The sequence below is a fragment of the Vombatus ursinus genome, unplaced genomic scaffold (assembly GCF_900497805.2).
Source record: "Vombatus ursinus unplaced genomic scaffold, bare-nosed wombat genome assembly UNPS02011572.1, whole genome shotgun sequence".
In the NCBI taxonomy this organism is placed as follows: Eukaryota; Metazoa; Chordata; class Mammalia; order Diprotodontia; family Vombatidae; genus Vombatus; species Vombatus ursinus.
This window is the reverse complement of record NW_020951350.1, coordinates 2,162,828-2,171,550: the sequence shown is the minus strand read 5'-3', so window position 1 is coordinate 2,171,550 and position 8,723 is coordinate 2,162,828. Positions and strand designations below refer to the sequence as shown.

The 8,723-nt window shown below is 39.7% G+C and overlaps 1 protein-coding gene across 1 annotated transcript in view; it reads right to left on the bottom strand.

Annotated features, from left to right (window-relative positions):
* Nucleotides 1–830: 830 nt before the first annotated feature.
* Nucleotides 831–8,723, bottom strand: part of LOC114039026 (serpin A11-like) — a 31,371-nt gene continuing 23,478 nt past the window's right edge. The window contains exon 6 of the mRNA XM_027856614.1: nucleotides 831–1,033. The gene's annotated coding sequence lies outside the window, so the exon portion shown is untranslated. The remainder of the gene's footprint in view (nucleotides 1,034–8,723) is intronic.

Below are 8,723 nucleotides of genomic sequence, written 5' to 3'. Positions count from 1 at the left end.
ACAGGGTATTAAAAGCAAAGCAAGGCTCAGGATTAACTAGGTGGCAATTTTCCTTTTCATAAAGGAAATAACACAATGGGGAAATAGAGTCATGGGGATTCTACCTAGGCCATGCAAGGTCATTCCCAAAATTTTCCCAGGCATAGATATCCACCTTTAATGGTTCCCAGACTGCAGCACATGCCATTTTCTACTATTGGCTTCATGACAATTCAGACAACTATCTCTGTAATCAAAGCTCAAAATGATAGTAAATTACAATGCCAGGAATTTTTACCTTAAATAGCAAAATTTCACTAACCACAACTTAGGATTTGAAATCTTTCCTGATGTTTCCCTAACAGTTAACATTTCATTTATCTTTTACTTATAAATTAAAACTACCTATATTCTGGGACTTCAGACATACAACAAATACTTGATAGCTGACTCATCATTAATATGTTGAAACTACACCTTTAAACCACCATATACACTTTCATAATGGCCAAAAATTTCCAAATGACAATTTGCTATTATTTATTATTATTATCTGTTTTATAACAAAATATACCTCATTAAATATTTAACAATTTTCAAATATCTATTTTTTAATCACATACTTTTTTTTTTTAAAGTCCCAATTCATGTGTAACATCATCTGGATTAAAAAGTTGTTTCATCTAACAGATTTCTATTACAATGGTCTCTTAAGTTTCACAATATTAGAGAATTTAGAAATACAATAATGACACAAACAACATTATGTATGTAAAATGTGAAACAAAACTTCAGATGACATCCATTCAGCTGATTGAATTTCCAAATTGTTGCATATAAAAATCATTAATCTTATTACCTTTGGCTATTTAAAATCATTTTAGAGTTATCAGGTATGGATCATTAGGTATGGAGTCAAACAGTGTCGTGTAGTAACAGATGTGAGGCACAACAGCAACAGTGAGTCAAGGTTGTTTAGTGACAAAAGTCCATTCATTGCAGGGCTTCATGTCTGGGCCTCCTGGTGCTTGCCCGAGCTCAGGGACCATCAGTTCTACAGGGTGAGCACAAAGGATTGTTGTTATGGCGAGCTCCGGGCACGGCTTGCTTGTTGGGCCTTAGTTCTGGAAAGCAGGGTGTCTCCTAATATCTTGACAATTATAACCTATTGTGTATGTGTCATTTTAGGTTAAAAGTTCCAACTATGATCTTGGGCCTTGTATTGATTTCAGCAGGGACTCTCGGCATGTAGTACAAAGCTCTTACATTGTAGGCATTTAATAAATGTTTGTTGAATTGAATTGTATTCCTATCCTTAACTAGCTGTGAATTGATGGGCTCCATAAAATTATGAAAATTCAATTATAGCTAATTTCTTTTGTTTGTCTTGTAGCCTCCTGTAACTCAGTGCTTTGCATCTGCTTCCATGGGATGAATCCTCTGGTGATGAGCTTCTCAGAACTTAGCAGGGTTGGTCCTGCCCAGGGTCCTCTGCTAGAAGACCAAGTTGCAAAGCCATCTACCTTGATTCTACCTACCCAACCTGGAAGAACAGGCAAGATGACTAAGGCCCTGTGCCCTTCACCCTTAACCTGCAATAACACACCCTCAAGAATATGAGCCTTATATTTCACCTGCCACCCATTACTATCCCATGGCTAGTAAACTCTCACTGTCTGGTACTTTCCTTATTATTGTATTACTTAATCACCAGCTGTCTAGGAACAAACTAACTCCAATCCCCTACATTTCATCTGTTCATCCTCATTCTTCTCAATCTTAACCCATCTATTTTATTTTCTAATTCTGTCCACCTCTTCTGCTGTGCCTTCAGGGGTGCACCGGAGCCAGCTCAAACTGGCTAGCAGATTGTTAAATTTTCATGTGAGCATTCAAACCTTATAAATTTGCAAACACTAAAAATCAGTGATTGATATTGTTTTGTTGCTTGTTTAAACTCAAGAAAGTGATGGAGAAGATGCCAATAATGTAGATTATAAAAAGTTTACAAGAACTTTAAAAAGATTATAAAAGTTTATTATGAGTATATTCCCTCTCCATCCCCCCCCACCAGAGAGCTTGATGTTAAATATTTGCCAGCACACTGCTGCCTCTGGAATTCCTATTCCACAGTGAATAAAATTTCTTTCATTTTGTATATCTTCCATTCATACTCCTTCTATCTACTTTCTCTTACTGAGATCTGGTTTCCTCCAGATGACATTACATTTTTGGCCATTCTGTCCAGCACCAGTTGCCCCTTTATTCACATCCCCAAACGTGGTGTTCCTGGAGAGGAGGTCTGAATGTTCCTTGCTCCTTACTGCCATTTCTAGACTTTTTATTTGCTTCTCTTCGCCTTTGAAGTTCACCCTATTAATAATTGCACTTATGCATATGGTGGCAATTGTGTACCAGTCCCCAAGGTTAGTCTGCCTCCTTTTTCAAGGAGTTTGGCACCTGGCTTACTGTTTTCCCTTCCTGTCAAACATCTGTCTTTATACTGGGGTATGTAATCATTTGTGTTGATGGTCCCTCAAACTCTCTACCCTCTCAATTCCTTAATCTACTCAAACCTCTTGGCTTACTCCTACATTTCAAAAACACATAGGGATGGTCACACCCTTGATCATACCATTACACATATTTAATTTTCTTACATGGGGATTTTGAATTGTTCAATCTGCAAGAAAAACCACTGTTGCAGAGCTCTGAGCCAATGGCACTTTATTTTTTTTCAATAGTAAGAACATTTAATTAAGATATGAATAATGGGAACAACAAGGAGGTGAATCAAGTAGTAAGACATTCTCTATACCCATAGACAAAGAGGTACCAATATCCTGTACCTCCAGGGGAATTAGATTCTATTTTTCCATTTTATACCTTTAATTCCCATCACGGCAGGAAAAAAGGTTATACAGTGTGATTTGCTTTTTGGAGTCTTTTCTAGACATTCCCTTGGGCAGGCTGAAGAAAATTAACAGCTCTTGTCTTGGCTCTATACTCATCATTGTGGTTCGGATAGGTGGCCAGGTTTAAGGACACTGTAACCACTGCCATACATGGACGTTGTGGATAAACGAAATCTTATTTTGTTGCCCCTTACATCTATTTAAGTCTTTTTTTCTTCCTTGCTAATGACAGGGTTAAGTAAAACAGGTCTGAGTCGATGAATTAATGAGAGACCGAACTATATGCATGGGATTTTCTTTTACTTTCTTTTTTTCTATTTAAAAAATATTTATTTATTTTTAGTTTCCAATATTCACTTCCTTAAGATTTTGAGTTCCAAATTTTCTCCTGTCTCTCCCCTCCCCCACTCCAAGATGGCATGCAATTTGATATACGTTTATATTGAACCTATTTTCACATTAGTCATGTTGTAAAGAAGATTAGAACCAATGGAAGAAACCACAAGAAAGAAGAAACAAACAAACAAACAAACAAACAAAACAGAGAGAGCAAATAACATGCTTCAGTCTGTATTCAGACTCCATAGCCCTTTTTCTGGATGTGGACAGCGTTTTCCATCATGAGTCTTTCAGAGTTGTCTTAGATCCTTGCATTGCTAAGAAGAGATATGTCTATCAGAGTTAGTCATCACATAATGTGGCTGTTACTGTGTACAATGTTCTGGTTCTGCTCACGTCACTCAGCATAAGTTCATATAAGTCTGTCCAGGTTTTTCTGAGGTCTACTTGCTCATCATTTCTTATAGCACGATAATATTCCATTACATTCATACACCACAACTTGTTCAGCCATTCCCCAATTGATGGGCATCCCCTCAATTTCCACTTCTTTGCCACCACAAAAAGAGCCAATGGCACTTTATTAAAAGGTCCATGGCCCCCTTCTAATGAAGTGGACCTCAGATCTTCCTCATGATCTGAGAAGCCCCCATCCTCTAGGGCCTTAGTTTTATAGTACTTGATATCTGGACAGTACGGGTGAAGCAGACCAAAAATTTAGTCTTATTGGTGAATAGAACTTGCCTTTGACCTTCTAGAAAAGTTTATACAAAATACAGAATCCCATTGGTTGACAAACAGGCTAGTGAGAAGACCTTAACAGACCTATCTTGACCTTTCAGGAGGTCCTACCAAGCCCATGAGCACACTCATGAGCTGCACTGATAAACAGATGTCAAACCATCTACCTGGGCTGATGGGCTGGTAGAAAGGCAGACTGCAGGCTAACAACCAGGGTCACTCATTGGCCAAGCTCTCATGATCATCTCCCCATGTTGGACAATAGAGAGATGACAAGGGACAGAGAGGCAATAAATATAGCTGGAGGACTTTCCAGGTAATTGAGTCACCGCACCACACTGGGCTTGGTCACCATAACAAAGAAAAACAAAGGTGGAGGTCCATTAGTTAGCTTCCTATGATTAAGCAAATTCATAGCACTGGGGCCAAATATACAGAACTTATAATCACTATCCCTATAGAATCATATCAAACTGATCAAATAGACTAAAATAGGGGTCCAATTAATCATCTATCACGCTTAATAAGAAAATCTGATACTCATCTGTGTGACTAGAATCTTTCATCATTTCATCTCTCCCTGGGCTTCACCCTTCCTAACCTGTTCTCACCCTCATTGTGACCTCCACTTGCTCCACCTCTCAGTACTTCCTTTGGTAGTTACAGCTGCTTTGACTTTCCTCCCAAATTTAGATATTGAAGTTAACCAGTTGAACTCCAAAGTGTCTTCTGCTCTCAAATCTCTTAGCTCCCTTTCCCTTGATAAATTCTGGTCCTGAATCACTAGCACCATTTGCGTCCTCTACTCCTAACTCATATACTTCCGAATGGAGTTGATGGAAGTCACACAACAATGCTGAATGGATACACTACAAATTTATACACTCCAACTTCAACTGGGCCTTTACTGCAGACATGTAATCCTTCTTTCTTCCCATAATTGATTTCCTATCTAACTCTCCACAGAAGCTATTCTAAGCCTTATCTTTTCCCCTTAAGCTTTTCACATCTCCCCCTCCCTTTGCCCGTACCTGAGGACTTCAATTCTTACTTTACTGAAGAAATTGAAGCTATTCACCAGGAACTCCCAGTTCTCTCCCAATTATCTCATAAGGCTTTGAAAACTTGAATCTTAGCTCCCTGGGCCAATTAAACCCTCAAGATAGCTTCCTTGCCTTTTAGGGAAAGAAATATCTTAAAAAATACCTGATGTAGTTTGAGGGTGGAGGTGGAATGCTAGTAAATATTGTTCTTGTCACATCTCACCCTTTGGTAGTAAGGTCCTAAAGGTCTTTAAGGACAGAAGTGCATAACTCAGCCCACGGACCGTAAGCATGTTATGGAACTCCTGTGTACAGCCCAAACCAGATTAAAATGTAATTGGGAAATGTTTAAAAAAATAAAAAATACAATGTAATGTTAATTTGTGGTTTTCTAAGTCAATATGTGGCCCATGGGTATTTGTTTCTACTTGAGTTTGATTCCACTGTTTTGGAAGACCTTCTACCATATAAATGGCTATCGGATTGTTATTGCATAACCCTAATCTTAGAGATGCAAGGAGCCTGGCATAGGCAGTGCTGGAGGAAAAAGGAGGAAAAAATCCATAAACTTCAAATATAGCAAAAACAAAACAAAAGCAAAATGTTTAATGCCTCCCTGAAAGAGTTACCCAAAGTAGAAAACAGTGAAGACTAGAAATTGTAGGGTTTGCCTTGCCCTTTCCAAAGGACATAGTCCCAGATCTCAACAATCTTGTGAATGATACTAAATCTTTGCATTTTGCAGTGGGTCACCTGGTGTTAGGTGAAGATAATGAGCAGGAGCAGCACCAGAAGCATCAGGGAAGAGGACCAGCTTTCAAGTGTGGTCATACTGAGAATTATCTCTAGGGTCTACCTTCCTATCCTCTGCTGTGCTGTTATACCCTGCTTTGTTCTATGGAACAGGGTCACTTGTCATAAATTAGGTAAGGCTGTCGTTAGCCTCTTTTATATAACCCAGTCCTAGATATAAGTTTGATACTGAAACTCTCCCCATTCACTCAGTATTCCTTGTCCTGCTCACCAAAACCTACTCTTTCAAGGGAGCCCCCGAATTCTCTGTGGGAAGTAGTTGTCTAAACTATCTTATGGGAAATGAGACCTATCAATTGGAGAGTAACTGAACTATTTCCTAAGGGTACATGAAACCACCTGAAGGAGCAGAAATCTTGACACCCAGGTGACTCCATGCAGGCAATGGAACAATTAAGGACCTAAAAAAACTCAACTGGAACTATGTTTACAAGTGGTCCATTCTTATTAGGTAGATCTTCCTACAAGCTGGAACTGAGAAATCATTGGAATGGAGAATCTTTTCTGTTGCTAGGTATTAATTTGTTGAAGGCACAGTTTCTAGGAGGTAGGACAGCCAAACATGCTGACAACGCTGTTATTTTAGGAACCTGTTATGGTGTTCAACAAGGCTAGCTGTCAGAGTATGGTATATGAAGTGAAAGAAATAAGCAGATTTGTTGGTGGTAAATCCAATCTCGGACCTTCCTCATAATGTAGGCAAGATGATCTGATCAGGGGCAATGATGAAAGATGGGTCCTTAAGGAAGGAGGATTTCCTCTGTGAGAGCTTTGATAGTGGCTACCACGCTGGCAGACTTGACTGGTGCAGCGGCGTCATTCCCCCATAGCTGTCAACTGCATCAAGGGTAAACCTCTTGCCATGAGGTGAGGGAAAAGAGCAATATAATAAATTTGCCAGGGGTAGGTCAGGTACAGCATGCAAGCGTGCCTCACTAGTCCTTCAGAGGTCAGTGCTTTGACTGCTATGAGGAACATCATAGCTGCCTTGTGCTTAGGGAGAACATATGCTTCTACATCCAGAACCAAATGGCATCATGGCCCTTGTGTCCAGAGTGTTGATGGAGCCACTCCCCAATCTAAGCCATTCTTGTAAGGCCATCAATTTAGTTACTAAATTTGGCCAAAGGTGTATGATACCTCTGGTGGGTGCTAACATGCCCCAGAAACAGCTGTATATGGTGGGAGGCACAGGAAAAGTTCTTCCATTGGACTTGCCCCCAAAGGGAGAGCCTTTGACTGTGTAGCCTACTTTTCTCCATGGTTTAAGTCACTGAGCAAAGACCCAGGAAAGACTTCTCAGGAATCAATGAAGATAAAGATCATCTCTCTCCAACCCCCCATCCCCCAGGGCTCTTTCACCACTACAAACCACTCTAGTATCTTTTCCAAGAAATCCTCAAATGGGGTCATAAAAAGTTGGACATGACTGAAAAAACGAGCGAACAACAGCAACGAACAAAGTCCAGTTGCATGTGCTTCTCTTGTAGTAGAAAAAGCCATTGGTAAACCAGAAAATCTCATCTGTTTAGCTTTAAAAGCCCTTCACAACCTGGCCCCAGCTTCTCTTCCTGGACTCAAAATAAAATACTTTTCCCACACTTTACAATCCAGCCAAGCTTATCTTTTCTCTGTTCCTCTATCTCTTTTCTCTGTACCTTTTCACTGCCCATTCCTCACTCCTAGAATGTACTCCTTCCTCCCTTAAGCCTCATAGACTCCCTGTCTCCCTTTAAGATTCAGCTTAAGCACCATCTTCTGCATGAAGCCTTTCCTCAACCCCCTGCCTCTGATTCCTTCCTTCCTGAACAACCTCATTTTTGACTGCTTACATTTATTTTTGTGAAGGCAGTGAGGTGGCTCAGTGGTTATAGTGCTGAGCCTGGAGTTAGGAAGACTTGAGTTCAAATCCAGCCTCAGATACTTAATGGCTGTGTGACTCTAGGCAAGTCACTTAATCATGTTTGCTTCAGTTTCCTCATCCATAAAATGAGTTGGAGAAGGAAATGGCAAACCACTCCAAGAAAACCCCAAATGGGGTCATGAAGAGTCAGATATGACTGGACAACAACAATTTATTTAGTACTTGTTCTTTTTGTATTTATTCAGTATATACTTAAATATGTATATGTTTTATCCCCTGATAGAATGCAATTATCTTTGAATGTAGAGTTGTTTGTTTTTTTCTTTCTTTCTTGCAAGGCAATCAGGGTTAAGTGACTTGCCCAGGGTCACACAGCTAGTGAGTGTTATGTGTCTGAGGCTGGATTTGAACTCAGGTCCTCCTGACTCCAGGGCTGGTGCTGCCCCAGGATTGTTTCATTATTTGTATTTGTATCCTGATTTCTAAACATAGTGCCTGGAGGTAGTAGACACTTAATAAATATTTTTGATCTATTGACTGGTCCTTATAGGCAGACAGTCTATAACTGGCTTATACTTTTAATCTTCTCATTTGGGTTAAAATATTGCACTCCAGTTGGTACCATTTCCAAGATTCCAGGATCCCCTTCCATGATATGAGGAAAGCAAAGGAGAAGGACTTTAGTGAAGATCTCTCTAAGACTGGGTAGACAGATAAGGTAGCTGTGGAAAGGGTTGCATTTGGATTCAAAGTGTTTGGGTTCTCATGAGTATCCTGGCTTTTGCCACTTACTACCTGTGTAATTATGGGCAAGTTACCTAACCTCTATGAACTTCAGTTTCCTCACCTGTAAAATGAGGGAGCTAGACCTGGGAATTTGTGCTTAGCTTTGTGCTATTTAACATTTTTTATCATTGAATTGAATAAAGGTATAGATGGTATTTATAGATATATGGGTGTTTATAATATTTATAGATGCCACAAATATAGGAGGGAGATTTAACATAGTGGATGGCAGAGTCATGATCT